This window comes from Paramormyrops kingsleyae, chromosome 5 (assembly GCF_048594095.1).
Source record: "Paramormyrops kingsleyae isolate MSU_618 chromosome 5, PKINGS_0.4, whole genome shotgun sequence".
NCBI lineage: Eukaryota > Metazoa > Chordata > Actinopteri > Osteoglossiformes > Mormyridae > Paramormyrops > Paramormyrops kingsleyae.
The window spans coordinates 21,012,658-21,022,810 of NC_132801.1; the positions used below are offsets into that span (position 1 = coordinate 21,012,658).

The 10,153-nt window shown below is 36.9% G+C and overlaps 1 protein-coding gene across 3 annotated transcripts in view; it reads right to left on the minus strand.

The window, feature by feature from the left end:
- Positions 1 to 10,153, minus strand: part of LOC111842505 (contactin-associated protein 1-like) — a 49,195-nt gene that overhangs the window by 30,544 nt on the left and 8,498 nt on the right. The gene's annotated exons all lie outside the window — the stretch shown is intronic.

Below are 10,153 nucleotides of genomic sequence, written 5' to 3' on the forward strand. Positions count from 1 at the left end.
GAAATGTTAGGTTTTGTTTGGAGCCCGCCCACTGAGTTTGATGGGAGACTTTGACAGATAATTTTAATGGTTGTTGGTATCATTTAAATTGTAATTTTGATAATCAGATTTATAAATAACAAAATCACATATTACTTTAAATAACGACAATTTAAATATGACAGTTCAAATTATAATTTGAATAATCATTTAAAATGATATATTTATTTATTGAATATTGTCACAAAACACCCTTCAAACATTAGTCTGTCATAGGAAACAAGACTTGGTAAAATTGCAAGCTTTGCAATTTTAATGATTGTTCCTTTTCTAGATTATCTAATATATGTTTAAAAATCAGTGTAAAGTTTTCTACTTCTTTTGCATGAGCTGTGTCTGTGCTCACTGAGCCAGACAGTTATTTTCATCCTTGCTGTTGGACTCACTAAGAGACAGTGTGGCATGTGTGAGAAACTGAACACAAATGAGTGAGGAAGAGAAAATTGAATAAGAAATGGTCATCAAAAGACATTCACCTTCCCAACATAGAAATGTTTTGGATTCCATAAAGCAGGGCTGGGCAATATAAACAATATTTTGACATCATATAAAATTTAAATGTTAAGAAAGTAAGAAACTCGATTAACTGTCAGTAAAGAACATTGCTTAATAGCACACATCAGCCTATTACATCACAGAAACTAATGCAATTCCAACCAATCATACGGTAGTTTTTAAGAACGGACCACCTACGTCCAACAAGTGCACTGGAAGGTTGATTGAGTTAGCAGAGCATGGTACTAATGATGGGAAGAAAGCCTTTTTGAAGGGAGTCAGATCTTATGGCTCTTCTCATCTGAGAGCCATTATTTTTTCCTTTTCTCATGGGGGGTGGAGGTTCCTAGATTTATTTGCAATAATCACTAGGATAATTAGGGTAAGATTTGGTTCAGATTCAGACTTAGACATCCCACAATATAATTTCATTTTGCATGTGTGGATTAAGCTTAACCTCACTAAAATTACTCCTATTGCCAAACCTAATGTGAATGATATGCATTCTAAACATTAAATGTGACACCATATCCATTACCCTCTGTATTTAGCATGTTATGTAAATATAGTTCCCTTGCCTGGAGTACAATTCATGCAATATTTAATATTGAATAACTTTTTATTGGCAAACATCCTGCTCTTTCTGCCTTTAAGGAACCTAAAGCGATATGCCTAGCTGGTTGTCAAAGATCACGTAAAGCGTAGTGGAATGGATTTATTGTAGGCAATGATATTTGGGCACAAACAGAAAAAGAACGACTCTCAGTACTTGGTTCCCTTCATTCGTACCAAAGAGTCGTTGAATAGAATCTGATCATCATATATCACATTCTGAAATTTGGTAATATCATGAAGAGATAAGCACTCCTACAGAGGAAGTTTCAAGTGTTGGGGAAGAAAACAGCAGCTCAGCAGCCACAACATCTTTTAAAAAAGAAGATTTTGTGGATAAACGAGGTAAAGAAGATGTCAATGGTGCAGCGGTAATTTCTGCAGTTTAATGTCTGATACGCAACAGACTGGTGCTGTGAACTTCTAACTCTGCCGAAAACTTTTGCCTAAAACTAATACTGGAAATACTAGAAACTTATTTCACCACTTGAAGCATTGCCGTCCGGTAGAGCATACAGAATCCAAGTGCTAACAGTCACAAACACCAGCAATTATGGTTTCCACTTGCAATCTGAATAAATATAGGACAAAACTTACCCCATGTTGGTTAAAAATTAAGTATATAAATATGTAAGCATTTTATTTTTCATTACGGGACAGGTGACAGTTCTACCCGCAATGTCAGAGTCCCCTGGAACTATCAGCAAGGGAGTCAGAAAAAAACCTAGCAACAAACCACTTTGTTTCTGTATTATTTAAAATTAGATTACAATTTTCAGTCCATTCATTTGTCGCCTTGTGCTGGATCTGTTTAAGAGCAATACTAAGGGGAATTTTTAGCAAAAATTAAGGCTTCAAATAATGACTTGAATTATATTGTGACAATTATCAATATTGACGGAAAAATATACAAAGCCCCCCCCCCCCCCCCCATAGTCTGTGGCAAGACGTATTCCCAGGCTTCTTTTTGTTTCCAGTCCATCCCTGGTGCAGCCCTACATTCCAAGCTTAAGAAATCTTTAATTTGTACCATAAATTGATTCAATAATTTGTTTATTTTGATAAAAACCTTTTCAACGTCAATAAAAAAAAATGGACAAATATGATCACGAGAAGTTAATTACATACTGTGAATGTAAAATAATGAAAACAGAATCCCAGACTAATGCATTTGTGTTGATATTTTTACACAGACAGAAGAGGTACAGGTAAATTTGTCAATTCTCAATGTAAATTGCCAACCAGCTACTGAATTGTACAGACAAAAAGCAATATTAAAATGAATGTTTAATACCTAACGGATTTTAAATTTATCACGTCATTATTTTTGCTTTCAAAAAAGGAAATGATCCACGTCCTGCTACGAGTGCTTCTCTGTGCATTAACAATTCGTAGAGCAGTTCTCTGCACTCGCTATACTGGTACCTGGGATGCACAAGTAATGTTTTGCTGAAATGGAGAGCAAGGGAAATGCCAATAGTACTGAGCCCCCACCAGAAATCCTGCGTTTCAGAAATATGCGTGCCGGTGTTCTGGTGATTTGTTCTGCCTTTTGGATTTGCCCTACGTTAGCCCTTTTCCACAGATAATTCAATCGATCGGATAGTCCAAAAATAATAAGCAAGTAACTAAGTACTGTAACGTAAGTAATCATCGCGACAGTCTAAAATACCTCATCAGAATGTATTACCAGTGTTAAAACTACAGGTACCATATCTCGATAGACCAAAATACTTTATCAGAACATCCGACCTTAATAAAATACAGTTAGGACCATAAATATTTGGACACTGACACAAGTTTTACTATTTTACCTGTTTACTGAAGCAGAACAGAAGTTATACAATGGGCATGGACATTAAGTGCAGACTCTCAGATTTCATTTCAGGGTTTCCACATTCAAATTGGATGAAGGGTTTAGGAGTTTCAGCTCGTTAACATGTTTCACCCTGTTTTTAAAGGGGCCAAAAGTAATTGGACAATTCATTTAAAAGCTATTTCATGGACATGTGTGGGCAATTCTTCGTTCTTTCATTATCGATTAAGCAGATAAAAGGCCTGGAGTTGATTTGAAGTGTCGTGTTTGCATTTGGAAGACTGAGGTTTGAACATACAACATGGGGTCAAAGGAACTCAGTATGCAGGTGAAATAGGCCATCCTTAGGCTGCGAAAACAGAAAAAAATTGCAGAGAAATTGCCACAACATTAGGAGTGGCAAAATCCACAGTTTGGTACATCCTGAGAAAGAAAGAAAGTATTGGTGAACTCAGCAATGCAAAAAGGCCTGGACGTCCACGGACGACAACAGTGGGGGATGATCGCAGAATCATTTCCATGGTGAAGAGAAACCCCTTCATAACAGCCAACCAAGTGAACAACACTCTCCAGGAGGTAGGCGTATCAATATCCATGTCTACCATAAAGAGAAGACTACATGAAAGCAAATACAAAGGGTTCACTGTAAGATGCAAGCCACTCATAAGCCTTAAGAATAGGAAGGCTAGACTGGACAAAAAACATCTAAAAGAGCCAGCACAGTTCTGGAACAGCATTCTTTGGATTATGAAACCAAGATCAACCTGTATCAGAATGATGGAAAGAAAAAAGTATGGAGAAGGGCTGGAACAGCTTATGATCCAAAAAACACCGCATCATCTGTAAAACATGGTGGAGGCAGTGTGATGGCTTGGGCGTGCATGGCTGCCAGTGGCACTGGGTCTTTAGTGTTTCTTGATGATGTGACACAGGATGGAAGCAGCTGAATGAATGCTGAGGTGTTCAGAGACGTCATGTCTGCTGAAATCCAGCCAAATTCAACCAAATTGATTGGCCAGTGTTTCATAATACAGATGGACAATGACCCAATACACACAGCAAAAGCAACCCAGGATTTTATTAAAGCAAAGAAGTGGAATATTCTCGAATGGCCAAGTCAGTCACCTGACCATTGAGCATGCATTTCACTTGCTAAAGACTAAACTACAGACAGAAAGACCCTCAAACAGCAACTGAAAGCTGCTGCAGTAAAGGCCTGGCAGAGCATTAAAAAGGAGGAAACCCAGCGTCTGGTCATGTCCATGAGTTCAAGACTTCAGGCAGTCATTGCATGCAAAGGGTTTTCAACTAAGTGTTAGAATTGAACATTTTATTTGCAGTTATATTTATTAGTCCAATTACTTATGAGCCCCTGAAAGGAGGGGATTGTGTAGAAAAATTACTTTAGTTCCCCACATTTTTATGCAATGTTTTTGTTCTACCCAATGAATTAAAGCTGAAGGTCTCCACTTCAACTGCACCTGACTTGTTTGTTCAACTGCATCTGACTTGTTTCGTATAAAATTTATTGTGGTAATGTACAGAACTTAAAAATTTAAAACCTTTGTCTCTGTCCAAATATTTATGGTCCTGACTGTACATGGGTAGCCAATTTCAATAGGCTAAAACACTTTAAAAGGATGTGCTGTCATAAATATGTGAGCAATACTGATACATTATACATCCTACGGAAATGGATTTAATAAAATATTAAATATAAAAGAACGTTGAAAATTCACAAACAGGAGTACACAAGACTCAGTTGTAACTGCAATGCAAGGTAGGCTAGATCGATGGGTGTTCTTCAAGCACAAGAAAGGCGCCTGGTTTCATTGTATGCATGCACAGTAGCCAACGGTAGGACATTTCATTGGGTAGGATGGAATTTTAGAACCTGTGTTACTACTTTACTTGTCTTCTTGCAGTACCCAATTCCTTCGAGACCCAATAGCGCAACACGGAAGTAGGAGTACAGTAACCCCTTCACATTTGCAAATTTACATTTGCGGTTTGGTTATTCACGCACTGACCCTGAGCAGTTACAGGGGAAAATTTTTGGAGCTTGCTGAACGATCGCAGACAACACATAAGCCAAAATCAACACCGCAATGATTTGGATTACATAACATCATATTACTGATATATATTACTAATGCATAATATTAATTAGTGCTGTCAAATGATTAAAATCACAGGGTTGCTGTGGATTAATTTCGATTAATCACGATTAAATGTCATTCATTTTTAATCTATATTAATCGCATTTCATTTCGCATGAGCAAACAGATTCAAGAAAAAAGGGAATATATATGCACTTAACATGTTTGCTGAACATCTTGAACACGAGTTGGATGCAATCCATCTGCCACAGAAGTGCAATACCATGGACCCAAATCAAAAAGCAAGATTTTTTGCTTAGCCCGACAACTTGTCAGATTTAAGGTACCTCATTTTAAATGGTCTTTATCTTCTTTCACTTACAATTAGCCCAAACTACCGTAAATCCGACAAATAATCCGACTAATCATGAAATCCAATTCTAGCCTGCTTAATTGCCATTGTTAGCAATATCACTTGATAACACATTACGCGTGGTGCTTTACGTATAAAACTCCGTAGCAACACGTCCACAGATAAGTTGGACGGTATAGTGTGTGCGACCGATTTAATGAGCCACAAATGAGAAGTAGTACTTAAACAGTATAAAACTACAACTTTCCCTTCTATTGATAAAGGGCGCAGCCATCTTTGATTCTGAACTCGAGATCCTCTGTGCTGCTCTGAGATATTTCAGATCTCCAAGAAACGGGAGCGTGCATGTCGTCACTTCCGGCTTCAAAACTCCGGAATCTGACTCGGAATATGAGTTCCGAGGGCAAATGGAATGCACCAAAACTGCCCGAAATGGGTTGACAGAGACATTTCAGGGATTTTGAGTCATTCTGCACTAAAGATGGGTTAATTACGTTAAAAATTTTAATCAGATTAATCATGATGATGGATTAATCCGCGTTAACCGTTAATTTTGACAGCCCTAATATTAATGTAAGTCAGTGGTGGTTGGTGGCCTTTCGAAAAGGGGAAGCTGGCTACTCCCCCCACGACCTACTTTGAATAAACAGACGAATTTTACTAACATAGCAACAAAACAAGGAGCAACTCAAGAATGCTATATTTGTTTTTATTTACAGTAGGATATGTACAAATGAAAAGACTTCCCAAAAATCCACATGGGTTCAATAACTTTAACTTTACAGTGCCGTTAATTTTAATAATGGGTCCAAAACATAGTGCTCCCAGTGCAAACAGTAGTAACTTTGAACATACAGGGGCATACTTCAGATAGGAAATGACAAAGTGATTTGACATACAAAGCATAAAGTACAGTACTGTTTGTTTACAAATTGGTAATGACAGGGTTGCAAATTTTGGTCAGCTGGCTGGAGTGAGATTTTCAATTTGAGACAAATCTTCACACACATTTACATGCATGTAAGAGTTTATTGGGTTAACTTGTAAATAGTCTGTAGGATCTGCAAACTATTCCAACGCTTTTGATGCAGCAAATTTTAGGTTTATAATGGAATAATATAGATTTGCTGTAAGATTTCTTGCGTAAGCGTAAGAGTTGGCAACCCTGTAACAAATACACTTTTGTTATTGTTCAGGCTAGCAGACTGTTAGGGGTCACTAAGTATTATGCGCAAATTTTCACATTCGCTAGGATCTTCCATATCTAACCCATGCAAAGAGGTTGCTGTATCTTTAAGATTACTTCATCCCAAAAATGGATTATACAGTGGTACCTCGGTTCTCGAACTCACTAGAACTCGAATTTCGTGAAAGTCGAACAAACCAGTTTGACCTAGAACTCGATCTGAATATCAGAAGTCGAACCGTGAACGCTGACCTAATATAAATTGTACGTGCCAGGAAGTGAGTCATACTACAATGCAATTCTTACTTGAATGCCTTCTTCACAGACTGGACGATTAACCAAATAAAGCAGCGCAACATTCCAGCAACTAACAGTAAATAAACCACTAACTTACGTGTACTATTAGAGTATTTATGTCATTTATTTAAACTTTATTTTACCAGGTAAATTAACTGAAAACCAGTTCTCACTGCTTTACGTGATATTCGGGAGAAATAGCAGATTACGCATCGGAAGTTCGGAACTGCCTAGGATACAAACGTCATGCGTGTAACTAAACTCTTCAGCCAATAAGGTAAAAGGTGTGTCGTCACAGAGGCGATTCCAGTTTGTGCAGCCGGGTGAGAAGTCGCAATGCATCTAACCGTAATGCATTGTGTCAGGATCAGAATGCGTTGCTTTAAGCCAGCGCTGTAAGCAAGTCGAACGCACCCAATGACCGGACTGGGGAAACAAACTGACACGCGGACTTAATACAGAGGACTAATGACAACAACCAGAAACAGCTGATCACATGGGGATCCCTCACGAGGTTAACGAGGGGGCGTGGCACACGGAAGGAGCGGACGATTGGGGCAGGACAGGGGTAATGTTGGGATAAGATCTTTATCGTTTTGGAAGCCGTTGTTTTATCCTGTTCATTTTGTGTTTAAATACTAAAAAAAAAAAAACATATTTAGTTGTAATTTTGGGGGGCCGGGAACCAATTAATTGGTTTTCCATTATTTCTTATGGGAAAAATTCCATCAGAACTCGAACTTTTTAGGATTCGATCCGGAGTCCGGAACGGATTACGTTCGAGAACCGAGGTACCAGTGTAAATGACTCTGACATCTGCATCTTTACACCCCTAATATTTAATAATAGCAATTTAAAACAACTGACATAGCAAAAGCCATATGCACATATAGTTTCCATTTATATCCTGAAATGCCCTGTGCAAATCTCAGTATATTTCAGGTTATATGATCAGTTCATTTGCATTATAGCACCCGGTAGGCCTACTGCAAAAGAAAAGTAAAAACAATGTTCATTCTAGTCTTTTAATGGCACCAGGCCAGTAGAACCTAGTGCATTATATGACATTTTCCCCTCATCTGCTCTCCACTGCCACTTAATGGCAGATGTTGCCACAACGTAGTTGCTGAAGTGTGTGTGTGCAGACCTTTTACCACGAACACTCCTTTCTCCTTGACAGAACTGCTTACTCAGGCTGGGTATCCATCAGAGTGCAGAAACGCTTATAAAACAATGACTAATGAAAATAGCAGGTCTAAAACACTGAATCATACATATATAGATATCTGATGCCTGAACATAAAAATTACTGCATTGTAACAATAATAACAATAATAATAATACAAATAATATAATAATTGTTGTTGCTCAAAGTGCTTTACAATAAGATTAAAACTAAAAATAAAAATAAAATATTCTGCACTTTTCTTGTGCTTGGCCTTTGGGACGTTTAAAATTTTAGCACATAAAGATTTTAAAAACTCAACTTTAAGCATAGTTGGATTGAGGGATGTATTATGGTACTAAGCAATTAAGTGTTTTAAAATGCCAGTAAAGGAATTTTAAAATCAGTGACAGAAGAAACATGCAGCTTCTTCTTAGTGTGTGTGTGTGTGTGTGTGTGCATGTGTTTGAGCATTCTCTCTGTAGTGCTACTCGTTATATATTTGTATACTCCTGTACACAAACATGCAAGAAAAGATGAAGCATGGTAGGGCCATACTCTTGCTTATATTCCTTAAGTTGAAGAAGTCAGAGTTATTGATATCATCAATGTGGAGATTTAAATGTTAAGGCTGAGTCAAGACTCTGTGGAACCAAGTCTGTTTAATACCTTTTTCTATTCTGTACATTGCTAATAAGAATTTAGTGAATGTTCATCCATTAATTATATTAAATGGTTTAGAGCATTGGTATCATCAGACACTACAGATATATAGATTTGCTTTATCTGCATAACTATGGAAGATAACCCTATGATAACTTAACCTAACGACAGCCTATACGAGCAAAGTAAAAGCAGTCCAGTACAGACCTCTGTGGTATGCTGTAAAGAACATTACACCAGTTGATGTCTTCTTCATGTTCACTTAGATTAACCACAAAATTACCTTCCAGTTAAATATGTATCAGACTACTTTATTACAGTTCGAGAAAGAACAATCCAGGTCTTAAATCCAGTACCATATGAACTGAAACAATAGAATCAGTATGCATTCTAAGGTCATTTTTCACTTTTACTAATGAAGTTTCAGTACTGCAACCTGATCTAAAACTCGATTGTCATTTCTCATGAATATTGTTCTTATGAAAGAAATCAATTAACATTTAAACTTTTAATAGCAACACACCATTTATTCTATTGTTTGACTGAGGAATGGTAGATTGGACATTGATGTAAAATTACTCAAAATAAGTTGTTTCTTAAACAAGGGTTTGACTACAGCTGTTTTGAGTTCCTCTGGAAATATGCTCATATACAGGCAACAGCTTGTTCTATCTAACACAATGTCATTAACATTATTATAAAAGTCTTATATAAAGTGTTGGAATTCTATCCAAAATGCAGCTGGAAGACCGGCGCTGAAAAACAATTTTACAAGGCTTCTTTCTACCTATTTTTCTAAAAACATCTATAGTGTCTTGTGGATGAGAAAATATAGGAATCAATCTTGGACCTGCAGGAAATACTGCATTAAAATTAAAAATCATGATTTTCTTTTTGAAAAACAATGCATATTCCCAACACTTGGTCAGAGAAGCCTCATCAATCATTTAGAGTCATTTATCACCCTGGGAAAAAATAGCTGTGTCTTTCTGTATGCATTATTTTGTTTTAATATTGTATAGCCAATTTTAAAAATATAATATAATAATATAATAAAATTAATACTTGAACTCAACTACAGTTTTCTCAATAACCTTTCAACTTTAAGAGCACTCTCTGCATCTCTGTGCCAGTTTGGCTTTGGTTAGTGGCTTGCTTTTCAGTTCCTAAGGTGCAGCTAAATCTAGTGTGGAGAACCACGAGTTCACCTTTGGTTCCATAACACTTTTTATGAACAAAGGTAACTATACAGTACATACTGTAGTGATCAAAGATGATAATGTCAATAATTCAGTGCACATTAACATATAACTTTTAAGTAATGACTGGGTTCAATGTATGCATGGCCAAAATATTGAATTGGTCTAACATCTTGGCTAAATTCCAGTACCTTTAAAAGCTTTATAAA